Genomic DNA, 24,939 nt, shown 5'->3' with positions numbered 1-24,939 from the left:
GAACTTAAATATGTAGTACACCGCTCTGGGCTCCTTGGAGGAAGAGCAGGATATAAAATGTAAAATAAATAAATAGTATGAAATATGTGTCTGTGCAACTATTCCCCTTAGGGGATGGGGCTGCTATAGGAAGGGCACCTGCATGCTTGCATGCAGAAGGGTCTGAGCTCCCTGCCTGGCATCTCCAGGTTGGGCTGAGCGGAAATCCTGCCTGAAAGCCTCGGGAAGCCACTGCCAGTCTGTGTAGACAGTACTAAGCTGGATGGACCAATGGTCTGGCTCAGTGGAAGGCAGCTTCCTATGTTCATATTTTCCCTTGGGCTCATTTGCAAGGTGCCTGCCACTTTAAGGAAGTTTGAGTGAGTGCTCAGTGCTGTTGCTGGGCTCGATTTTCCGAAGCATTCTGCTTGCTTTGCAGGCCACTCTGGTAAGCAGGCTCTATGGTAGCTCTGTGTAACGGAGGAGCGGTAGCCTTCAGCAGCGTTCCGTGGCTTCACACAAGTACTGGGAGAGGGTAGGCAACCTCCCCTGCTTGCTAAACTTGGTTTTAGAGGAGGGGCTGGGAACTGGGTGACCCTCTTTTGACAGAGCCCTGTTTGAGAGCTTGCCGAGGTTTCACATGGGAGTGCTAACCCCGCCTTCAGCCCTCATGCCCTGTTTTTGCTGGTCGTGAGAATAGCCTCGTTGTGTGTGACTTCCAGAGTTTCCTCCACCCCTGTTCTCTGTTGTTCTTATGTATTTGCCTTTAACTTAAATGTTGTTGTTTTCACTTCTAGCCTTGTACCTTTTTAAAAATTGCAATTGGCAGAGTTGTTAAAATCTGACAAATTCTGGCATAGAAAACCAATTTGCCCATGGATGATATATTTTCTTTTAGTCAAAACATTACACAGATAAATTCAGAGTACCATTACTTTCCTGCAATGTCCAATTTAGAAAGTTTAGAACTCATTAGGGGAAAATGAAGTACTCAACTGACAGCAAGTTTGTTTTGCTTTCTGCGGTATAAATGACACACAGATAATGTGCAAATGAACCAGCCAACCATGTTTTGATTAATATTTTTGATGTAGGTGCTCAGATAGAGAAAATGTTTTTTGATTAATTCATTCCCATTTCTAATGAGTGCAACACTGTGACAGTTGTGATTACATTGGTGGATCCACTGAATGGACTACAATTACAAGTGTACTGAACTGCAAACAGCAAGCTTAGACATCAATGTCTGGGGATGATAAGGAGTTGGCAACTGGTACCCTTCCCAGCAACTCAGGTCAAACCCCTACTATTGGTCACCCGATAACTCTTCAAACAGATGCAGTTGTCACTGTAGCTCTAACATCGAAACTAGCTTCTGGAGGAACATGAAGGATGAATAATGGGCTGGAATAAATTGAGGAAAAGGAAGTTCCTGAGCATGACACACATGATGCTACAAGCATCATACTGAAGCTAAGCAGGTCTAGGTCTGGTCAATGTCTGAATAGGAGAGCACCTGGGAAGCCTGTCTATACTGCTTTGAGTTTTATCATGAAAGAAAGATGCGAAATAAATGTAATCCAAAGTATAACTTTCAAGTGTGTGTCGTAGGGCGGTTGCTCATGCTCCAAAATCTGTACTCCCCTCAATTTCTGAGACATTTATGTTTTTAGAAAATGCAGGTCCAACATACACAACATCCCGCTACAAAAACAACAAAAACAAAACCCCACTTCAGAAGCTTCATGATCTTTAAAATAAGTGCTGCTGTTCTCAGTGGAAGGCTGGAACTCTGGAAAGGCAAGCAGGCAGCAACATTGGCTGGGTTCATACATAACACCACACAAGAGTTAAAAGAGTTACTTGTCTAGTGGCTACAGCCCACCTCCAGCCTCAGAGGCAAGATGCCTCTAAATACCAACTGCAGGAGAGCAACAGCAAGAGTGAGGACATGCCTACATCTCTTGCTTGTGGGCTTCTCAGAGGTATCAGGTGGACCCCTGTGTAAAACAGGGTGTTGGACTGGATGGGCCTTGGGCCTGATCCAGCAGGGCTGTTCTTATGTAGCCAGGCCCCTTTAGTAACTGGGGCACCATGACCCCGCCCCCTGCCCAATTTTATTGAAATTGTACCAACAGCACCAGTGCCTTTAACTGAGTGCTTCTTGGAATTTTATTCTTTGTATTTGGTTTTTCTTAGGGTGTGGTTATTATTATTATTTTATTATTTTGCAGCCTTGCTGCCACTTTTGCTGCTGCTGTGTGCTGCTTGCCTGTGCCCGGTGGATTAAATTTTGGTTTGTGTAGGCTGGTGTGTGGTGCCTAGCTTGCCAGGCTCCCTCTATACCTTCTTTTTGGTGTGTGTGTGTGTGTGTGTGTGTGTGTGTTTGTGTGTTTTAATTGGTTGGGTGGGTGGATTTCTGAATAGTGCCCACCTGCCCTCCCCCCTCAGCTGTCGTCTCCCCCCAGAGACACCTGGCAGACTCCAGCTGAAGATGCCAGATCAGTGACACACCCATGCCTCAGTCAGGTTGTTTGGGGGAAGGGAAGGATTAGGTGACAGGACTGTAGGTAAGGAGTTAGGTAGGTAAGGTAGGTAAAGAGATAAGCCACACAAAATCCCAGCCCTTCTTTGCATTCCCATCCCTTGTTCTTTCCCCAATGGTTGCTTGTTCCCCTCTAAAAATAGCCCCCCCATAAAGCCTGCTGCTTTATTTCTGGGAATTTAACTTTTTAACCTTCTCTGTGTGCACCACAGTGCTATATGTAGTGCTGTGTGTGGCACACAGAGCATAAATACACCACCCGACCCCACACCCCCTAAAAGGCACTGCCCCCCATCAGGGTTAGGGTTTAAAATGTTAAAACCCCAAAGATGTCCAAGAGAGTGCGAAGCAGAGCAAGCAGCAGAGTGGAAGGCAGCAAGTGGGGTGATGTTACTGGTGGTGGTGGGGGGATGGCAAGCGGGGCCTGCTCCCCAAGTCATCCCCACTGATGCGTTGTGCACAGGGTCCCTGCTCATACTGGCAGCCATAGGCCTGGCATGTTCTCAGCTACTGGCAAGGCACTTGCTCCTGCTTCCAAGCAGGGGAAGTTGCCTGCATGTTGGGTGCAGTTGATGGGCAAGCGTAATTTCATCATCCAGACCGTTGTAGAGATGAAAGTTTTGGACGACCAGCCATTTCAGGTGGTGGAGAATGCTCACTTCTGCCAGCTGCTCCGACTGTTTGCCTCTGACTACCAAATCCCTTCATGCATCACCTTCAGCAGGTGGGTGGTGCCCTCTCTGTACTGGGCTTGCAGGGAGGCCATGTCAGGGTTGCTGCGTGCAACAGCCCCTGACACCAGTGTACACTTCACTGTTTATCTGTGGAGGAGTCCCAATGGGAGGCATGTTGCTTTCCTGTCCCTCACAGTGCACTGGTAGGGGCTGGAGAGCTAGGGGACAGTTGGTGCAGGTGGTGTGCCCAGTCCCTCCCATGCTGCGAAGCAGAGGTGGGCTGTGCTGCATGTGGAGATACTTGACACCGAGCACACAGTAGTTGAGCTGTCAACGGCCATGAATCGATGGCCATGAAGGTGAAGGAATAGCTGACCAGGCAGTCAAACCTTCGCCGAGTGTTCATTAACACCGACAATGCTGCCAAAGACATTTTTAACTTGTTTTAATGTTATTGTTAACTGCCCAGAGATGAAAGTTTTGGGCGGTGTACAAATGTGATAAAATAAAATAAAATAAAATAAAATAAAATAAAATAAATAACTAAGGCATCCGAGCAGGGTCAGTTTGTGTCCCTCCATTGTATGGTGCACACTCTGAACCTGGTTGTTGGGGGATGCACTTGGCCCTTTGGGGGCTGTGGCCAGGTGACACATCTGCATTGCAGGCACTGGTTGCAGTCCTGCTGCTGCCACAGCTGCTATTGTGGAGAAGTACCACAGGTTCCTTCCACCAGAGTGAAAGGGTAGGTGGATGCTCAAGAAGAGGTAGCTTGAGCTTGACTGACCTAAACACCTGATCTCTCAAGATGTTTCAACCCGGTGGAATTGCACATTTCTCTTGCTCTAGTGCCTGCAAGGTGTGGCCATCCACGCCCTGGCAAGGAAGTATGTATTGGGAGTGTGTAACCTGTCCAACTAGGACTGAGCACTGCTTTCCAAGGTTGTATTGGCACTTGAGCTCTTCTATGTTGCCATGAACAGCTTGTCTTCTGAGACAGCCACACTGAGCCAGGCTTTGCCCACCCTATTCACCTTGAGAAGATGGTGTGTGAGCTCCAGACCATTCTGACCACTGAGGAAGGAATAGCCTTGGTAAGTCAGCTGAAGACTGGAGTGGTGGATCATTGGGTTGGATGATTCTTGGGTTCAATGGCAGCACATGTGTTGTCCTGTCTATGTGACCCAAGGATGAAAGGCAAAGTGGTCACCCCTGACCAGCTGCCAATACGGAGGGACCTCCTGGTTGCAGAGGTTAGGTGAGCAAAGGAGAGGAGCCTGGGGCACAACAAGGAGGAGAGTGTTGGAGTGTCCAGAACCAATCTGAGGCCATGGTGTGTTATCCAGATGCAGGCAGGCAGGGCGGTATGCTTATGCTGGAAAAGAAGAGAAGACTTCTTCACATGGTAAGACATTATCTCCATTCTCCATGTCTGACCTTGTGAGTGACTTGTGCTTCACTCACTGCTCTGGTCTGTTCTGCAGTCTGCATTGTGCACTGCAAGGTGTGCTCACTCAGTCAAAATGTGGCTGAAGAGGTTGTTGTAGTTGAGATTAGTTGCTGGCTGCTAAGGGTGCTGCTGTAGCAGCTGTTATAAGGTGTCTTATTTCTGTGTGTATTTCTGCCACTTGTGATGTTACTGTAGCACAAGGCACAATGTGGCTGCCTGACAGTGGATTCTGGGTCAGTGATTCTATTTTAGCCTTCTTTAGACTGTGTTTGGCAAAATGTGTTGTTCTGTGTTGGGAGGGACTGTGTGTGCTTCCGTTCTGAAGTGCTGTTTTTCAAGGCGGAGTTGCAAAATGTGTGTGCTCTGCTTGTTTCACCCATAGGGAACAATTGGGAACTTGAATCACCCCATTCAATGCAGACACACACACTGCCACTGCCATAGCCAATGATTAGATATGGACTGGTGCCCCTGACCCATCTGTCAGGTTGTCAGCTGGGGCCCAGCACTAATCTGAGGTTATGGTGCTATCCAGAAACAGGCTGGCCCTTCCTTCCTTCCTTCCTTCCTTGAGTTGTGGTTTGGTCTGCTTGTGAGATGGTGTTGTTATGGCGAGAAATGGACAGTGGCTTCTCAGGTCTGTCTGTCTGTCTGTCTGTCTGTCTCTCTCTCTCTCTCTTTAACTGATTTTGTCTGCTATGCAATCTGCATTGCAAGATGTACTTAGAATGTGGCTACAGAGAGATATTGCTGTAGTTGAGCCCATGCCTATGCTTTCTGGCTGCTGGGTGCTGCTGCTCCTGCTTTGTTGTGGCAGCTGTTGCAAGAGACAACTTCTGCCAGTTATGCTACTGCAGCACAGGCAGGCAATGGAATCCACACCAATGGCTGGTGTGGATTCTGGGCCACTGATTCTTTTTTTACCATCTTTGGACTGTGTGTGTTTGGCAAAATGTGGTGTTCTGTTCTGCGTTGGGAGGGACTGTGTGCTTCTCCTCTGCAGAGTTGCTGTTTTCTGAAGGCACGAGGTGGGGTTGCAAAATGTGTGCTTAGCCCATAGGGAACAATGGTGAACATGTATCACCCCATTGTTCCCCATGGGTAGACCCTAGGGACTCTAAAGTGAGTTGGTTCATAGGGCATAACGCAACCTACCTATCATCCAATGCACAAAGCAATCAGGCAATTTTTAATGAATTTTTAAATTTTATCTGGATCAGTAGGTCAACGACAGGTTCCCCATTGTCCCCTATGGGGGTGATTCACAATTTTTTCATGCACTTATGATTTGATTCAACAGATTGGATGGGTGCGGCCAGCTGGTTTGACAAACAGTCATTTTTGTGTGTGATTTGAATCACTAGTGAATCAAATAGCGAAAAATGATTTGTGCACACCCCTAATGTTGCCACCATCAAGTTGGGGCAGACAGGGGAAATCAGGTGAGGGGAGTTGAAGTGTGGCACACTCAGCATTGGAGTGTGGCACACTCAGGTGAGGGGAATTGGAGTGTGGCACACACATTCTGGGGTGGAGGGAGAGATTGGCTGTGGGGGAAAGCTGGTGCATGGTGTGCTCACTGCATTGCAAGAGTGAGGTGGGAAGATGAGGCAAAGGGCGAAATGAGCTAGGGGAGCAACTCACCACTCCGTCTCAGGTGCCGGTTTGGTTTGGGCCTGAACATTGATCCTTGGAAATCCAAATGGCAGACTTGGCTATTATCAGGGTCAGCATGGCTAACAGTCTAATTGATAGGTTTTGGCAGGATTGTTGCACCACTTCTTGTGCAACGATTTCCTTTTTTTCCGGGGGTGGGGTGAGACTACTTTCCCATTCACGGATAAAGAACAAAATTGTGCAGCCAGCAGTGTATAATCTTGCCAGAAAGATACAATTTTATTTCCTAGATTTACACGTTTTGTTCCTGGTTTATGTGCGGTTCCACCCTTTCTCCCTAATTATTTGTTTTCTCTGAAGTAGAACAGAAGTGTTTCAGTGTCCACTCACTTGTGCTGTTTCATTAAAGAAAGCCTGAAGCAAAGAAGTTGAGATGCTTGCTTGGGTACTTTAATTAAGCCATGCTTCAGACATGTCGTTTATTCTGCTGTACAGACAGCGAGCATGTTATTTAAAACTTAATTTGATAGACCTGCCAAGCTATACAATAACGATTCAGGTTGCAGATTGCTTGCTGAGTAAAATATAAATACTTTTTGTTTTTTCTTGTATCTGCTTTCCTATGCTCCTTTTTTCTAATATAAAGATTTCATATGCTATGTCAATTCTTGATTTGACATGGAACACTCCAGATAGCATCCAGAATGTTTTTGTGTATAATGATTTAATGAGGTAATGAGTAGATCATGTAAAAATAAATTACAGATTTTACTTCCTCCCCTCCAGAGCAGGCTGTTCCTTGTAATTGCTTTGAATCAACTTTATGCAAAACAAAACTTTTCTTTCTTTTTCCTGTTGAAGAGGACTTGTGGGTGTGATCCAAAGTTGCACTTACATAGAGACTACCTCTTTTCTTCTATGAAGGGAACCATCCCTGAGTGTATCAGGGGAGCAGAGTGCTCTATTCATAGCTGAGAACTGGGAATCACTGTGTGGTGGAGTTCTATACAACTCTGGAACTACTGAATGGCAGAGTGTAAAGATGAAAGATTGGAAATCATTTACCAAATCATTTTGATTGGTTATGGTTATTGTGTTGTGTGTGGACACACAACCTTGAATACTGATTTCAGATTCCACACAAATATTGGAAACTGTATTATTAGGGGTTATATACAGTACCTTGGTAGGTCTCTCAAGACAGGCCTACAGCAGGATTTCTCTTAGGCTAAGGGAAGGGAGGGAGAGGAGCTGGTGTAATCTGACCTTGCTATGTCCTTATTGTCTGAAACAAGCTACACATTTTATCTCACATGCACCAAATGCTTGCATTTGAATTTTTGCTAAAGATTGGGGTAAAAGTTAGAAGGGGTAGAAAGGCATAATGTGATCAGTATAATAAATATTTAGAGAAAAGTGGGTTAGGGCCCTGAAAATCCCTAAGAAGCAACAGAATTTTGTGAGGTTCTTGGATCTACATCACTGGAGAATCATTTAACTAGTTTTTAATTATTGATTTTATTATTGTGTTAATTCTTTCTATTGGATTTTATTATTGTTATAGTATTTTTATTGGACACAGCCTTGAGATATTGAAGCTATTCTCACGAGCAGCAGGAATCAGGCTAAGGGAGCCCAGCCCGGTTCCTGCTGCTCGTGTGCAGCAAAGGGAGCTACGCAGCTTCCGGAAGCAGATCAGTGGCAAGCCTGCTTTTGGAGCCCACCGCTTAACCTGGGTCTCGTGCCCGAAAAGCAGGTTAAATGGTCGCCGCAGTGTGGCTCCGTGCAGCAACAACACACAAGTAGCCTCCTGGCCGGGAGGCTCCCCAAAAGGCCCCCACACACACACTTGTGCGGTGCCTTATGGGGGGGCAGGAGGAACCCCGCTGCCCCAACCAGCACTGTGGCGGGTCAAGCCTGCACTCCCCACAAACCCCCTTTTGACTCTACACATGAATCGTGTGTAGAGCCTTCTTTTATGAAAGGTGGTATATACATTTATCAATACATTTTAATAAAATAAAATAAAATAGGTTTCATTTTGGGCATTGCCAACATAAATTAGCAGAGGATTTGAAAATGTACAGCATTTGTAAGTACTGAATTTCATGAGCAGGGGCAGCTTCTCCAAGTGGGATGAAGGTCTTGGATGGCAAATATGGACACCCCGTCCTCCCACTGCAGGCATTACCCACCTGCCTGAGGCCCTTGCCACATTCTCACCTCTGCTCTACTGCCGCCCTGCCTGCACGATTTTCTCCTCATCTGGAGCCCCACACCCTCATCAGCCCCACACCTTGCCTAAGCAGCCCAGATACCACCCCTCTCCCCTTTTCTCTGGCCTGACTTTCTAGGTGCCTTCTGCACACAGTATGCCACTGTTATTTTGCAGATCCAACAAGCAGCTTCACTATCCCACTTTGGTGCCAGGGGTTCAAGGTTGGAAACCCCTGGCCTAAGCTAATAGCCATCACCACATCTTGGGTTGTGAAATTCACGTTTAGTACTTCAGGTTGCATAAATATTGAATCCACCCCCACCCCCTCAGCTATGCATTCTATCAAGAAAACTTTCCATTCATTTTGGATAAGGAAGCAAGTGCCTTGTGTTTGGTCAGCTAATTAGCACAGTTTCTTTCTTGTTTACTCAAACATGTCTGTTCTGCCTTTCTACCAAAGGCACTGAAGGTGCTGCACAACACATTTAACACTCAAAAACATCGCACCAATCTAAAATCCAGCTTGAATATTAAAGAGCAAATAAGAACAGCAGAAATGAAAACAAAGCCTGTTTGTTTGGAGTTAGCTATAACTCATTCACCTATGAGGCATTTTGGATGTGTTCCACAAAAAACTGTACATGCTATCAAACTTTGATAGATGTTCTTAGTTTCATATATCACAGTACTAAATATGCCTATCTCTGTGTATTCTCTCAGCTGTTACCAGAAGTGCCCCAGAGTGCTGACAGAGTGCCAAAAGCACAAACTCTGATTGTGCTTTTGGCTTAGTGTGGGTTGTTAACTTGGCTTGAGGGGGCAGTTCTGTTACAGTATCAATCTGCGTGAGTTTTGGATTTTGGAAATGGAGGCAGAAATGCAATACAACAGATTTATTTAGGATAAAATAGGGGTACAGGAAGACAAAAGTTTGCTTAGGAAAGGCAATAAAATCTTAACTGACAGTCTTAACAGGAATTTCACTAATTGTGGGTAAATCAGCTTAAGGCTTGTAGTAGAAAGAGCTTGAAGGCAGGGATAGATAGAAGAGAGGGGCGGGGGCAAGGAGATTCCAAGAGGCAGAAGATTAGCTTTACCTATCCTTGGTCCGTTGGTCTGTTTGGTGCACTTGTAGATGGGTACACTGGCAGATCTCCTAGCAGAAAAAGAAGCAGAACAGTGGGAAGAAGAAAGGGTGAGTAGCATAGGGCTACCACTTGCATGCTTGAGAACCAGTATGGTGAAGGTCCAAATATCAATCAATCAATCAATCATCTGTATTACAGCCCAAGACCAGCATAAGATAGGAACAGTAAAGCTCTGTCTATGAGAGGATAAAAGCATAAGATATTTAAACTATAGGATTGGGTGGCTAAAATATGTAGGATAGGATAACTAGTAAAATAGATAATAAAATGAGACAGTGGTTAAAATCAATACAAGACTGATGCATGGTTATGGACTGGCAGTCGGGGCCCGGTAGATCTTGCATGCTGCCGCACAGAACTTGGCAGTGTTATACGCGAAGGCCTAATCTTCATCCAAAAGCAGCATCCTGGTGTAAGCTTGACTAGGGTGGCCAGGGTACTTGAGGAGCAGTGGAAGTATAAGCTTGTCACGACTGTCCTTATAGGGATTCATTGAGGGAAAGTTATTATACACCAAAGAATCCAAACACTTGAAAAATAGTGACCATACATTTTGCTCCATAACTCCACTTCTACAAGGGCTAGAGCTTAGCTTTAAAAAAAAAATGAAAGCTGGGAATCTGGGGAAATTAATAGGAAGGATCCGAATCTTGAATAGATTTGAATTGAATCAGGTGTGATTAGATTTGGATCCGAATCTAGCCAATGGAGCACAGGGGTGATTTGTTTTGTCTCCAAATCACCCAAATCAGCTAGATTCGGGTACAAATCTATTTGTATTCCTATCAGTCGACCTGGAAGTGTGCTTTGAACCAAAATATTACCACCTTGGGCCTCGATCAGTCTGCCTTGCTTATGCAAAGGTTGGAGACAGCTAGGAAACTCATTAAATAGACAATAGAGGATATTGAGAGACAAATGGATATAGCGAGGGCACCTGACTTTCAGAGCCAGGAATCAGTCAGGTATAGTTTGGCCCCAGCATCCTATCTCACTATCCCGGAGGTGCCCCCACTTAGAAGAGTTTTTACCCTGGCAAGATGCAATGCCTTGCCTTCTGCCCTCTTAGAGGGCAGATATAGAGGGACTCCCTATAGGGAGAGGCTCTGTCCATGTGGGGAGGGTCAAGTGGAAACAGTCACCCATGTGCTGTTGGAATGCTTGTTCTACAGAGACCTGTGTCAGGATCTCATCTACCCTTTGATGGCTAAATGCCCAGGTCTGGATTCTCCTCAGATGATTGGCAGGCTGTTGGAAGGAAGTAATCCCAGCACCACCAGACAGGTAGCTAAATTTTGTAGCGCAGCCCTCCGTTTGCGTAAGAGCTTAATAATGGGAAAATAGGTGATGGATTTAAGGCCAGAGCAACTTTTGCAGCTACAGTGTGGCTAACTGCAGTTGGGCATGCAGGTATTGGGATTACTAGTATATCATCAGTAAATCTAACAACAAAATTTTCCCGAACTCCTGAATTGTTTAACCCTCTCAGATTCAGGAGTCAGGAAGGCAAATGTTTAAATTTTGATCTGTATGTAATAATCTCATAAGTATGAAATACTGCTGTCTCCTTTTACTCATAGTTATGTATTTTTAATAGTTCTGGTGGGCCTACTTTCAGTACCTTGATTTATGTTCAGGAGGACTTTTTAAAATTTATTTGGTTTTATTGTTTGTACTAGAAGTTTGTTTGTTTTCTCTTCTACATTTGTTTTAATCTCATGCTGGTCACTGACCGAAATAAAGATATTTGAAATCTATTTGTACCTGATCAATTTGCACAGCCCTATTTAAAACCCCTGGAAGGCAGGCTTAAGGCTTATCTGGGAATGGAGATGCTACTCCAGGTACAAAGATACGTTTTTAGTTTTTAATAAACTGCTTCCACTCTGGTTGCGTGCCAACTAATTGCAAGTAGTAAGTGTGAGTACAAGTACTTAAAGCAGTGTGCCCGCACTTTAGGAGAGCTACTTATATTTCTGATATAAGCAAAGTTCTTGAATTGTGCACACATTGCTTTAAGTATCTGTGCACAAGACTGCCGGTGCTGCCTTTGGCTCCTGCAGCAACGTGGGTGGTCCAGAACCACCCATGTTATGCTGTGGAAAACGTTGGCCAGTTACTCCATTTTATTTCTAGCCATGCTAAGCTGGGAAATTGAGCATTCCTTTCTGTACTGCTAATCGTAGTGACAGTTATTAGTCAGGGAGCCTGATACTGCCTAACACAGGCAACCCAAATTCTTCTGCAGGTTGATCATAAGGATGGTATTGTTCTTATCCATTTACAGAGTGAATGCTTTTCATTAAATACATATAGCAAAGAATAGTAATGTGCATACTTTCTTTAAACAATCTTTAAAATGCTCCAGAATGCCACGAAGGCAAAAAACAAAACAAAACAAAACAAAACAACAGAACAGAACAAAACAAAAACCATACATAAATATCAGAATATCCTTAAGGAGTTCCATCCATCTGAAGTCCCTTGGAAGGCCCTGCTGAAGGTGTCTCTGGGCATGATGGAAATATGGAAGAAAAGCAAGTACAAGTGCTTTCATCTTCAATGTAACTCAGCCCATTGCAAAGCAATGTACAAAACGACACTTAAGAAAATCATGGAACCAGGTGTGTTGCCTGGAATTAATCCTTTCAGATATATAACTACCTGTGGCAGGGTTTATAATAGAAAAAACCATTCAAAGACAGATAGCTAGAAAACAGAGATAAATAAATGCATTCTTGGTGGCCTGTTTACAAACTATAATATAAGTTTGTAAATATAAGAAAATTCAGTAATATGAGAAACAGTAATATAAGAAAATTCATTAACTAGCAAGGTTAATGATGTAATAATGACTCTTCAGAAGGCATGAATAGCTGTGTAAGTGGTTTCAATGGTTGTTGCACAAATGTAATCGTTCTGAGAAGAAATGAGAGAATCCCAAGAAGGTTTTCTTTATTTAGGATAGACTTCCCAATATGTGGCAAAGAACTATTAAAAAAAAATTAGAATGTAGCTCCAGTACCAACAGGAAAAATCCAAATTCTGTCCATGTGTACTGTCCTCCAATATTCTCTGTTCCTTCCTAGAGTAGGCATGTAAAAGGTGGGACTGTGAGAACCAATCCACACAACTTTGAAAGCGCCCCCAGATATGGATTGAAAGAATGTATGCAGTTGCGTAGTTGCTTCATTAAACACCATCACTAGATATCTCTGAGAAGACTTCACTTTGCTTTGACAAAATATCTAGAAAAGTCAGATACATGTCCTATTCCATAGGAATTTCATCAAAGTAGAGACTTAGATTATTACATAAATGAACATAAGAATAGCCCAGGTGGATCAGGCCCAAGGTCTGTCTAGATCAGCACCTGTCTCTCACAGTGACCCACCAGATGCCTCTGGAAAGCCCACAGTCAAGAGGTGAGGGCATACCCTCTCTCCTGCTGCTACCCTGCAACTGGTATTTAGAGACATCTTGCCTATGAGGCTGGAAGTGGCCTATAGCCACCAGACTAGTAGCCATTGATAGACCTGTCCTCCATGAATTTAAGCCTCATTTAAAGCCACCCAAGCTAGTAGCCATCACCACATCCCATGGCAGAGAATTCCATAGATTAATTATGTGCTGTGTAAAAAAGTACTTCCTTTTGTCGGTCCTAAATTTTCCGACCTTCAGTTTCATGGGATGGCCCCTGGTTCTAGGGTTGTGAGAGAGGGAGAATCTTTTTTCTCTGTCCACTCTCTCTACTCCATGCATAATTTTATACACTTTGATCATGTCTCCCTGTAGTCACCTCTTTTCCAAACTAGAGCCTGAGATGCTTTAGCCTTGCCTCATAAGGAAGGTGCCCCAGCCCCCTGATCATCTTGGTAGCCCTTTTCTGCACCTTTGCCAGTTCTACAATATCCTTCTTAAGATACAGTGACCAGAACTGTACACAATATTCCAAATGTGGCTGTACGATAGATTTCTATAAGGGCATTATAATGCTAGCACTCTTATTTTCAATCCCCTTCTAATGTCCTTAGAATGGAATTGGCCTTTTTCACTGCTGCTGCTTACTGAGTTAACACTGTCAATAAGCTGTTGACCACGACCCCAAGATCTCTCTCCTGGTAAGTCACTGACAGTTTAGATCCCATCAGTGTATATGTGAAGTTGGGTTTTTTTGCCTAAATGATATGGTGCAACTTTAGAACAACTAGTTTATTAGAGCAAAGGGATGTTAAAAATGTAGAGAAGAGAGGATTTTGCTATAGTTAAGTACTTACAGAAAAAGGTAGTTAATTTGCTAGTATATTATTTAATTACCTTAATGATGAAGTTTGCTTGACATTTTCAAAATTACTCAGGAAATCGGCTTGATCCCTCTTAGAAAATGCTGTCCCTTTGGATCAAAAGCTTTTGAGCCAAAGCTTCCTGTCTGCGTTCCAGATGACTTTTCTTTTCAAGACTACGTGGCAGGAAAGACTGACCTGGAGAGAGAAGCCAGTACCAGGCCAGTTGAAATCTGCAGGGGAAATGACCCTGCATTTCTCTTGCACACATGTGCAGCATTTGCATGTAACATTAAACCAGAGGTCACTGAACTAGGGCTTAATTTTTTTAACCATGAATTGCATTGCAGACATTCATCCAACCATGTCCGGTAACCTCCATTTTCAGGGCAGGGTGGCCCCTCCAGCTTTCCAGTCCACCAAGGTCACATCCCAGCAAGCTCCATAGTGCTTTCGTTGCCCGACTGTGGGTACATCACAAGAGTGGCAGCCATTGGCTATAACCTTGAAGGGGACATGCTGAGTATGACAGTGGCTTTTTGGAATGGTCTGCCCACCCTCAGCAGGGAAAGAAGATTTAAATTCCTTTAAATGGCCATGCCAGCCCTTCTACTGACAGTGATTGCACCGCTGCCCTTGTAAGAGCCCCGAAACACCAGTCTGCACACCCAACTACACCTGGACACACGGAGCATCAAAATCTCCTTCCATGCACCCAAAGCCTAAGGTCCTCCCCAGTAGACTGGCCCTCTCATGAGAGTGCTAGTCCCCTGGCAGCAAGCCACCACTGTGGCAGGAGTATGGTTTGGTCTCCATGAGCTGGGATGAGCAATTTCAAGAGCATCCTTGGTGACAGAGGGCCAGACTGAGGATCCTTTGCCCTCTCTCATATACATATCTCCTCCTAGGAACTCTTCTTGTTCCCTTCCCTTTCCTGAGTAATAGGAAAATAGTGCCCCCAAAGATCCTCCACCATGCCAGAAATTGTGCTTCTGCGAGACAGTTTTGTTTTGGAGCTCTTACAAGGGAAAAGGGTTGGCTGCCCCTTCCCCAGCATCAGTGTACAAAAATTAGATCTTAGCCATTCAAGAATTCCTGGTTGGGGCTTCCTTTTAAGCATAACCCTAGGTATTGCTGCCCTGCCATATATTTCCATCCCAGCACTGAAATGGGGTTGCCCTGCCTGTGTCGCCATCTCAAAGGGATGTGCTTGTGAAAATACATTTTTTTTGCTTTATTTTTGGAGAACACAGTACTTAGTGCCCATCTTGCCATCCCATCCCCTTTCTCGCCTGATTTTCAGGAGGGGGGAGCAAAAGGCAGAGTGGGAAGTGGGCATGGCCAGTGTGACTTTGCCATTTGACAGGCTGAGAAGCTTGGGATGTGACGTGGTGGCATCCCCGTTGCCGGGCACCTGTTTAGTTGGATCAGAAACAGGGGCAGGGTGAGTGCTCAGAGAGTTGGGCAGCGAGAAGTGCCACTGGCATGGAGCAGGCAAAATCCCGGATGGGTTTGTGCCACCATCTCTGTGACTTGCAGCTCCAGAAAATGAACGAAACTTCATGTATAGTTTCCACGTTTGGACGTAACGCTGCTGCTGCAAAACCTCAGCTTATGTCAAAACTCACTACAAACTGAAGGTTCAAATTGGAGTTTGGCGAGGCAAACCACAGGTTGCTTTTGCCTCAAAACTGTGGTTGCACACATTCAGACATAAGAGTCCTCTGCCCCTTTTACCTCCAGTTTCACATTTCATGAGAATGCGACCATGGTCTCAAAATGCCTGAGATGTCATTGAAAAACAAGTTTTTTAAAAGCAGAGCTGACATACTGAAGCTCCTCTCATGATTGGTGAGAAGAGCTTCTTTCAGGTCTTCTTCCAGGCTTAGCCTGCTCTCCCTGTAGACGATCAAAAGGCAGCCTTGGGCAGCCATCATGGAACTAGTGGGGGCTGCAGGGATCAGGGACCGCTTGGCCCTCAGAAGGGCCAGGATGCCCCGCATAAGTGCACGGGACATCCTGGACAGACCCCCGAGCCCTGGAGGCTGCTTGCAGCCTCCCAGTTGGGGGTCTACTCATGTGTTGTCACACGCAGTGGCGACCCACAAGCAACCAAATGAGGTTAATGGAGTGCTCGCTCCGTTAACCACATTTAAGGGGAGGGGGAATTAGGCGGGCTAGCTGCCTTGGGAGCACCGGGCTCGCCTGCGAGCTCGGTGGTTCCCATGATCCCTGGAAAGCGGGCTAAGCTCCAGACCACTTTCCTAACATTTTGCAGTCTGGATTGTATTAGACTGATTGAATTAGACCAATTTGTCTACAACACACTATGCACACCTCTATGCACACCAGTGCCGCTAAATTGAATGCCACTCAATCTTCCATGGCAATCAGGAAATTTTTCTGGGCACAAGGTGGTGGCTATATTCCGGCAGCTAATAAAGCCTTTCAGGCTAAAGTGATACCTCAGCTGCTATATGGGATTCAGGTTAGACTGCCAAAAGACTTACAAGCTTTAGAAAAAGTACAATCGGGCTTTCTGAGATCACTATTGGGGGTACCAAAATGCGTCCCGAACTCCTTAATACGGCTGGAGACTGGGCTATGGAAATTGGAGACCAGGGCCTGGCTGCTCATTATCCTGTATTGGATTAAGACTTATCTTTACCCGGCAGGACTTATACCTCATCTCCTTGCTGCTACCCCACAACCCCATTGGTGTATGATGGTTGAGGAAAGACTCTGGAAGATGGGCTTCTGCCCAGTACAATTGTTAGAACAGGGCGAGTCAACGGTAAGATCCCTAGTTAAACAAAGGCTTAGGGACATAAATTTCCAGGAGGAACGGGCCTCTGTAAACAGGCCGCTACAATTTCTAAGCACTAAGAAAGACTGGGTCACAGCCTCTTATTTCTATACAATCTATTCACCAAAGCTGCGCTGGGCATTTACAAGAGCTCACTTGAATGCTTTACCCTCAGCGATGCTAGTAGGGAAATTTGAGAGAAAACCCTATGAGGAGAGACTATGCCTTTGCGGAGCTGCTCCCGAAACACTGACGCATTCACTGTTACATTGCCCACTTTATACAGATGAAAGAGATTTATTTTTATCTCAGTATCTGAAAGATCTCCAAAGCCACTCAGTGGAGACAATTCTTATATGCTTATTAGAAGACAGGGACCCAACAATATCCCTGGTGGTTGCTAAATTTTGTTATACATTGACCAAACTAAGAGAAGCTAGAGCACAGCAATCGGTTACTGTCAAAGATTCCTGATTTTATATATTTGATGACATTTTAGACTTTGTTTCCATTATTGTTTCTCTTTTTACTGTGTATATTCTGTGTATATTGATGTTTGATCTAAGATCGTAAATAAACAACAAGTACAACACACTTGCATTTCCATTGGGTTATAAAAATTCTGAATTAAAACAAAAGCTTTCTATTGATAGCCATTTCCTGCAACTTGGCCTCTGAACTCTTAGGAACTGAATCCAACTCAGATTTTAAGTCTATAAATGTGGAAAAAAGATCCCCCCCCCCTTTTGGACAAGTATTTTTTCTGCTCAATGGCCCGGAACAAAACAATGATCTGAAGTCGAATGGCCTGATGTAAATCCAATCTGTTCTTCTTCCAAGATGATAGTTCTTCCATCCATTTTAAAAGACAATTGTACAGTAATTTGGCATTATTTCCCCCAATAATAGATAATAATACCTATCACCTTTTTTATAAATAGGAACAATGGCTTTTTGCCACAAATGTGTTAAACAACCAATCTTATTGCACAATGTGAAAATACGCTGAATGCTAGTTCTCTGTTCATTCCAGTTTGGCTAATTATATGACTAACCTCTCTGGGTTGAATATCAGACCCGTCTGGGAGATACATAATGCACGACAAAGCAGTCACACTAGCCCTTCACCATCTGCTCAGGTTTAGTCTGCGTTTCAGTACTTTTCAGGCTTTCCAGGTCTCATGGATGAGCTCACTTTATTTTCCCACACATTAGGAGGTAGTTTTAGCAGATCACTTCATAATGGGTTCTGCTGCAGGTGTGCTAGGTGCAAAAGCAAAGTAAATATTGGTTAGCTGTTGGGCAAGTTATTTCACAAAAAGCAGGACTGCAAAGGTTTTGGTGTCACTTCTAGAAAGCAGAATTGCACAGTATATTATGTTCAGTGCTTTAACTACACTGTCCAAAGCCTGAGGATGGTATATGGATTTCATTATGATGTGGCTTTAATTGCTGTATGGTAAACATTACTTTGGAATGCACCCTCTCCACCAGTGTTCCCTCTAACAGAGATTCCCAGATGTTGTTGACTACAACTCCCAGAATCCCCAAGCAAAGGCTATTGCAGATGAGCATGCTGGGAGTTGTAGTCAGCAGCATCTGGGAATCCCTGTTAGGGAAAACTGCTCTTCACCTATGCACTGGATACCTCTATGGAGAATTATAGCATTGAATGGATCTCCAGGATAAACGACAGCATCCATAGTCTGAAAAATGAGACCTTTTGGAGTGGAGTATTTGCTCCAGAGTAAGGACTCCTGTTTGATACTAAGGTCACTTCTTTCAGACTAACAACAACTTTGGATGTTGCCCATGATAAATTTCAGATGTCCTCGGATGAGATATCATTTCAGAAGAATTCAGGATTTCATTGTAATTTCACCCTGTTAAAAGGCTGATGCCTAAGGTAAATATCTTCATGATGTGCTGTTTGGTCTATTAGAATTAAGCCCAGAGCCTGCCTTAGTGTGACCTGTGAGTCAAATAGTGAAAGCGGCTTTCAGTGATATGACGACAATCATTTCTGATGATCATTCAAGAAGCAGCAAGAGAGAACCTTCCTTTAAAAATTTTTGTTTCCATACCCATGGACGTATCCATCTTCCATTTTTATATGTTTAAACCATTTTTAGTTGTGTCGTCTGCCTACGAGCTCTTAAAGTAGCATAAAGCTAAATTTTGACACAGGAAAAAAGCTTAGGCTTCCATAGTTACCCAATGGGCATGCACATTTTGAGACACTGAAGATATTTAATGCTAATGGATCTTATGCAAGTTGTATGTTGGTCATAGACCGTAATAAGCTTTGATTGATTGAAGTCGTATGTAAAGAGAGAAAAATTACATTTCTTAAAAACCAAGCTTCCTTTCTGAGTCATGCAGATGTTGATGGGATAAACTCACCTACAGCCTACCATAAAAGCACCCAATCCTATTTGGTCTTGAAAATTAAACAGGATCAAGCCTGGTTAGCACCTAGATAGGAGTAGATGGGATACACCTTAGAAATTTTGTTATTTGTTAAGGAATGTAGGTGTTAATTTTGATAACAAAGAGTGGACTATATAAAATTATTTTTCACTTGTAAGGCTTTTGGAAGGGTTGATACGAGGGGGGTTTAATATTGCCACTGTTAAAACAATATTCCTTTCCCAAGCATCTTTTCTTCCTGAAAATCAATAGAAATACAAGTTCAAAAATATTAAACACAATAAAACAACATAACCATGCACAGGCACATAAATATAACACAACATGAATAACATCTAGAAGATAAAAATGCAATTTACCCAGACTAGGAATGTGCGAGCCAGGCGGCTGGAAGGTTTGACTCCAATCCAGACAGGATTTGTGCTGCCTTTGGTGGCTCGGGTTTGGGTTTGATTGAGCCTGGGCCTGGTCTGGTCCAGCTATCGAGCCAGCTCGAGGAGTTTGGCAGGGATACCTGGAAAGGAGAATCCAGCAAAGATTCCTCTTTACAAGTAAAGGGTTAAATGCGGGCAGTGGGGAAGCCTTTCATTTACCTTTTAAAACCAAGACATGCTGGGCCCCGTTTCAGGCCTCTGTGCACATGTGTGTACAAAGAACTTAAATGGACTGCAGCATGGCCGGCCTGTCATTTGGGAGGCTGGTGGGGGGTAGAAGGAGGGTGCCACTGGCATCCCAGCCCTGAAATGGGCTGCTGCATCATTTGGGAGGCTGGCGGGGGGTTGGGTGGTGTTGGAAGGAGCCCCCTGTTGCCTCCGCCATCGCTACTGTCATCCCCCAACCCCACAGCTGCAGCCGTGGTTATAAGAAAGTAAATGAAAGGCTTTGCCCTTGCCACCCCCACCCCATTAACCCTTTACTTGTAAAGAGGAATCATTGCTGGATTCTCCATTACTGGAAGTATCCTCATCAAGCCAGCTCGTGAGGTGGGGGCTTGGCTTGGCTCGACCCCCAGACCAGCTCCCCGCAGTCCGATTCGAGGGTGAGCCTTCAAGTTGAGTGCGAGCCAGCTTGCACATCCCTAACCCAGAAGGTTAAAATTAAAGGCAATTAGCTGTCCAGAAAATCTCTTCTTTAGAAAATCTATGTTTTACTTGTCACCAGAAAGCCAATAATGAAGAAGGCAAGTGGACATCAGTGGGCATGACAATCTGTATGGGTGTCAACATGGAAAATACCTGTTCCTGTGCCCCATGCCAACCTCATCTTTTGTAAATGATGAGACACGGAACAACTCTACCTCTGTGGATATAAGGAAATGGAAGGGAGTGCACCCTCAGGCATGCAGGTCCCAGACTAAAATTTATAACAGCATTTTGACTTGTGCCAGGAAGCAAACAACTAATTGGTGTAGCTGTACCAGAATTCTGCCCTGACAAAAGACAAGCTGCCACACTTTACATCAGCTGCAGCTTTCAAACCACCTTCAAAGGCAAGGACCTTAATGGGAGGTTATCGAGGCACAGGGGAGCAGTTCCTCCTAAGAATATAAGAGCTTTTCTGGATCAGGCCCAAGGCCTATCAAGTCCAGAATACTGTTTCCCCCAGTGACCCACCAGAACTTTCATTTTACTGAACTTTCTCCACTACCAAACCTAATAACCCATATTTTCACTCCCCAATACATATTTTTGTCCCTCCAAAAGTCCTCTCACTCAAAAAAAAAAAAAAAAAAGGAAAGAAAGAAAGAAAGAAAGAAAGAAAGAAAGAAAGAAAGAAAGAAAGAAAGAAAGAAAAGAAAAGAAAAAAGCAAGAATTTGTTACTCAGGTTTTGCCTGTGACTGAAATCCTGCCAAAGCACAGATAACTGAAAGGAACAGGCATAACTGACCCATTATATTGATGAAAGGTGGCCACACCTGTCACTTGGGATGACTGCAATCACCCCAATACTGTGAACCCTATTTTTCAGGGGGAGTGTAACTCCATCAAATTCAGTTGAAACTGTTATTGCCCACACACCCCAGCCTCAGTGAAGACACAGACACATTCCAGTTGTATAAAAGGGCCACAACTTTATTAAATGATCAAATCAGCAAACTGTGTGCGGAACAAACTCCAGCCCCTAACATTGAGGGCCTAACCAAGGCCGGGTTTAGACATTAATGTCCTCTCCTGTACCTTGAATGAGTGGCACACCCTGACTCAAGGATAGAAGCAGGTTAAACCTGGTTTCAGGTTTAAAGCAGGTTTCATCTCCATCATTGCCAACCCCAAAGAGATCAGGGCAATTTCTACTGCTTCACGCACCCACCCCACCACACACCAAGGCGAGCAGCCTTTAAGGTATGTGAAGCCATGAAGCAGTTTCATGGTGAATCAAAGTCCCTGAGCCTCAAAGCCTCTAAGGACTGATGGATCAATCCACCCCTTTTAACTGCAAGGGTGCTCACCGATCTCAAATCCTTTTACACCTCTACCCAGTCCACACTGTACCTGCCACAAAGGGCTAGCCTAGCTTGGCTTTCCTCCCCCACCACCGTCCAAGATTGCAACAAGCCCCCTCCAAAGGTTAGCCAGATACAAATCACACCCCTCTGTGGATAAATGCACCCTGTCAGGGTGGAATAGGCGCGGCAATGAATGTGCTATACCCAGTTGCAGGATAAACACGCTGGCGCAAGCCACAGCATACTTACCCATGGCAGTGTTAATCTTCTTTCTGGCCCTGAAAATTCTGTACCCCACTCCAAACTCTACGCAGTAGCCATTCAGCCCATGCTATGATCACCCCAGGAATTCAACAACAAATGGTGGCAAAATCGGAGGTGGCTTGCTGGGTCAGGGAGTTGGCCCAGTTCACTCACCCAAATCGTTTTCACCTAAATGCATTACCAAAACCTTGGGAAGAATGCTAACCTCTAAATACTCCCACAACGTTGGAAGCAACTAGCTCCACAGCACACCCCGTGTACCCAGCCAGGCATGGTGTCACGCTACCCCAAACCAAGTTGGATACCAATTGGCAAAGTGCTGGCTTGCTTGAAGACCCAGAAAACAAGGGAATGGCTGCAGATCAGCACACACATAGGAGCTGCTGCTCTGCCAGCACCTGCCAAAAAGAACAACAGAGTTGAACATCCAGCAACCAGCTGGCAATAACGCGACATCACTTAACATACATGATGCACGAACACTTTGGACTTCTAATGTCCCGTATGCTTAATTTCTGCATCCTCAAAGCCCAGCTGATGGGTGGTTGTCGCAGCCCCGGTTCAAAAAGAGTGTAAACTAAGGAGGTGAGCAGCTTCACTCAACTTAAGAAGTGCTTTCCGCAAGACAGTCCACAGCTGATATTGTGTCAAGGGCATGCCATCAGAGTGCACAAACAGGCATCCTGCCATGCCGGGCTGAAGTGCAACATACTTCCGCAAAGCCAAAACTGGGCTTAGCGAGTCAAGTGTCACTGCAGCAAGCTTGACCTTCTGGCCCCTGCCCTTCTGGTCGGTCTTGGATTCACACAAAAGCAGCTGCTCTACCAACCCCTTGAAGGAAAGGTCCACAAATTGCAAGCAATGATCCCTGGGGGTGGTGCCTAGTAGATCGAAATCTAGAGGATGTAAGGGCAAGAGGAAGGAGGCAGATTCGATGTCATACTTTGCTAACAACCAGGGCCACAACCCTTACCATCCTAACCACTTCATGAAAGGTTGTATACCGCACTGAACAGAGGTGTTTGGGGATCCTATCATTAACAGATGACCCCTGAGAGTAAGCTAGATGGTGAATCAGGTGAAATTCGCCTGGGTTCTTCTTAGGTACCACCCCCAATGGTGACACACACAGATTAGGAGAAGGTTGTGTGTCAAAGGGGCCCATAACTCTACGTCCTGCTACCTCCTTATCAATCTTCCTAACATCCACCTCCTCCATGCCTGCCACGGAGCATAGATTACGCACAACAAATGCTTCCTGCCATGAAGACAAGGGGATCCTGAACCCATTATGGAAATCCTCCCACAAATAAACAGCAACCTGATGACCAGGCTAATCCGCCAAGAGCTGAGCCAGTACATCTAATCTAATTGGGCTTCGCCCCTTTACCTGGAGACGGGGAAGGGGGATTACCTTTCATCTGGTTGGACTGGTGGTTTCTAAACCCTGCCCTTTTCCCTGTTACAGGACGAACTGGGATGCTAGGCGCCACAGAAGCCACATGTGTAGCGGAACCTACATGGTGGCCCCTACCGTTAAATTCAACACTCTTAAATTCTGTTAAATGGAGCCCCTACAATGGCCCCCACTGTTAAATTCCCAGCATACCAGGCGGGGTTGAACCCACTGCTGGCTGGCATTGGAGGAGTTGGGGGAGCCTGGTGTCCTGGACAACAAGTGGCCACTATTGGCCCTGTCACCATCCACTGGGCATGAAGGGGGACATAATAAGTCCCCTTAACAGCAAATTTAGTGGCGCATCCCATGGGAGGAAGGGGTCTAACATTGACCTCTTTCTGAAATTTTCATCATAATGGGCACATGAGATCCCCACGAAACCCATGATGGCCCGATGGATAATGTCCATATATTTAACTAACACAGGGCCCCTAGCCTATATATAGTATAACACCCATGTAGATGCTAAAACCTGAGAGCCAGTTATTCCAGGTCCGTTCCATTTACCTACTTACACTTGGGAATCTCCTGCTCCTTGCAGGCATCCCCTTCCTTCTGTTTCTCTTCAGGTTCATGAAATAGCAAACTGAAAATATCCACATATTCCCCTTTCAAAATCTTATCTTTTGTGGTGGGCTGGAGATGATCTCCAAGTGGTAGGTCCAAAGCCTCATAAGGTTAATGTTTGGGGGGATGGGACCACCCCCCATGGGATAGCCTCCCCTGGCCCCCACCACTGCCAGTGTTTTGCCCTGGGGCATCAATCCCCGCCAAAACCACTCTGCTGCCCCCTGTGTTGCAAGCCCCACCACCACCATCATGTTCGGCAATGCACCAGAAGCCCAAACCAGTGCAGGCATGGCCCAAAAGGATTGTAACCCCAACCACTGAAAGGAGGTATAGGACAGGGATACACTGGCCACTAGCTGGTACCATCCTTCACTGGGTCTGTGTCTGCATCACCTGATGGGCTTGGCCTCGGTGGTTCCAATGGAGAAGAATCTGATGGTGCAGGCACAACAGGTGTCGGAACATGAGGCTTGCTGGGCAAAGGTGCCACCAGAGGCTGTTGATCAGGACCTGTGGGCTCTGCAGGAACAGGTGTAGGCTCGCCCTTATCCTGCTCCAAGGATGCCAACCTATCAGATAGAGATTTCAGTAGTATTCCACCCGGGCAGCACTCCTTGTATGCTTTCTGCTTTCTGCATCACCTCAGATGATGATGACCGAGGGAGCAGTTTCCTAGGGTTCTTAATGCTCCCACTTTCCTCCAGAGTTTTCTTAGGTGGCATGGCCAAGTATTTTTCAGCATCCCGCAGCACCAAAAACAAGAACCCCACCACACTGAAGACCCAGTTCTCCCAAAGGCCCTAAAGGTACTCCCCAAGGGGACTTAACCCCAACTGCAATACAGAGCAATAATAAATTGTCGCCCCAGACAAGGGGAGGGGTCTCAGATGGGGGGTTCCCCTACTTCTAATATCCCCCACCCCCCTAGTGCTCCAAAAGGGGCCCCACAGATCCCAGAGGCCTTCATAGCCACCACACCCTGAATCCTCTTGCTGCTCCCGGAGCTTGTCCCCTGATAAAGACAATCCCTTCCCAGAGGCCAATGCCAC

The 24,939-nt window shown here is 45.2% G+C and overlaps 2 long non-coding RNA genes across 2 annotated transcripts in view; one reads left to right on the top strand and one right to left on the bottom strand.

The window, feature by feature from the left end:
• Positions 1–447: 447 nt before the first annotated feature.
• LOC128352142 (uncharacterized) lies at positions 448–14,256 on the top strand. Its single transcript, XR_008320233.1, has 3 exons — positions 448–514; positions 13,666–13,752; positions 13,990–14,256. It is a non-coding gene; the product is annotated as an uncharacterized LOC128352142 (long non-coding RNA).
• The window catches only part of LOC128352141 (uncharacterized), a 52,271-nt gene continuing 36,693 nt past the window's right edge, over positions 9,362–24,939 (bottom strand). The window contains exons 2-4 of the long non-coding RNA XR_008320232.1: positions 17,776–17,983; positions 13,949–14,112; positions 9,362–9,639 (exon numbers count right to left, since the gene is read on the bottom strand). This is a non-coding gene — a long non-coding RNA (uncharacterized LOC128352141). The remainder of the gene's footprint in view (positions 9,640–13,948; positions 14,113–17,775; positions 17,984–24,939) is intronic.

The sequence above is a fragment of the Hemicordylus capensis genome, chromosome 3 (genome assembly GCF_027244095.1).
Source record: "Hemicordylus capensis ecotype Gifberg chromosome 3, rHemCap1.1.pri, whole genome shotgun sequence".
Lineage (NCBI taxonomy): Eukaryota > Metazoa > Chordata > Lepidosauria > Squamata > Cordylidae > Hemicordylus > Hemicordylus capensis.
The sequence above is the reverse complement of the archived record's forward strand: the minus strand, read 5'-3'. Positions and strand labels throughout refer to the sequence as shown.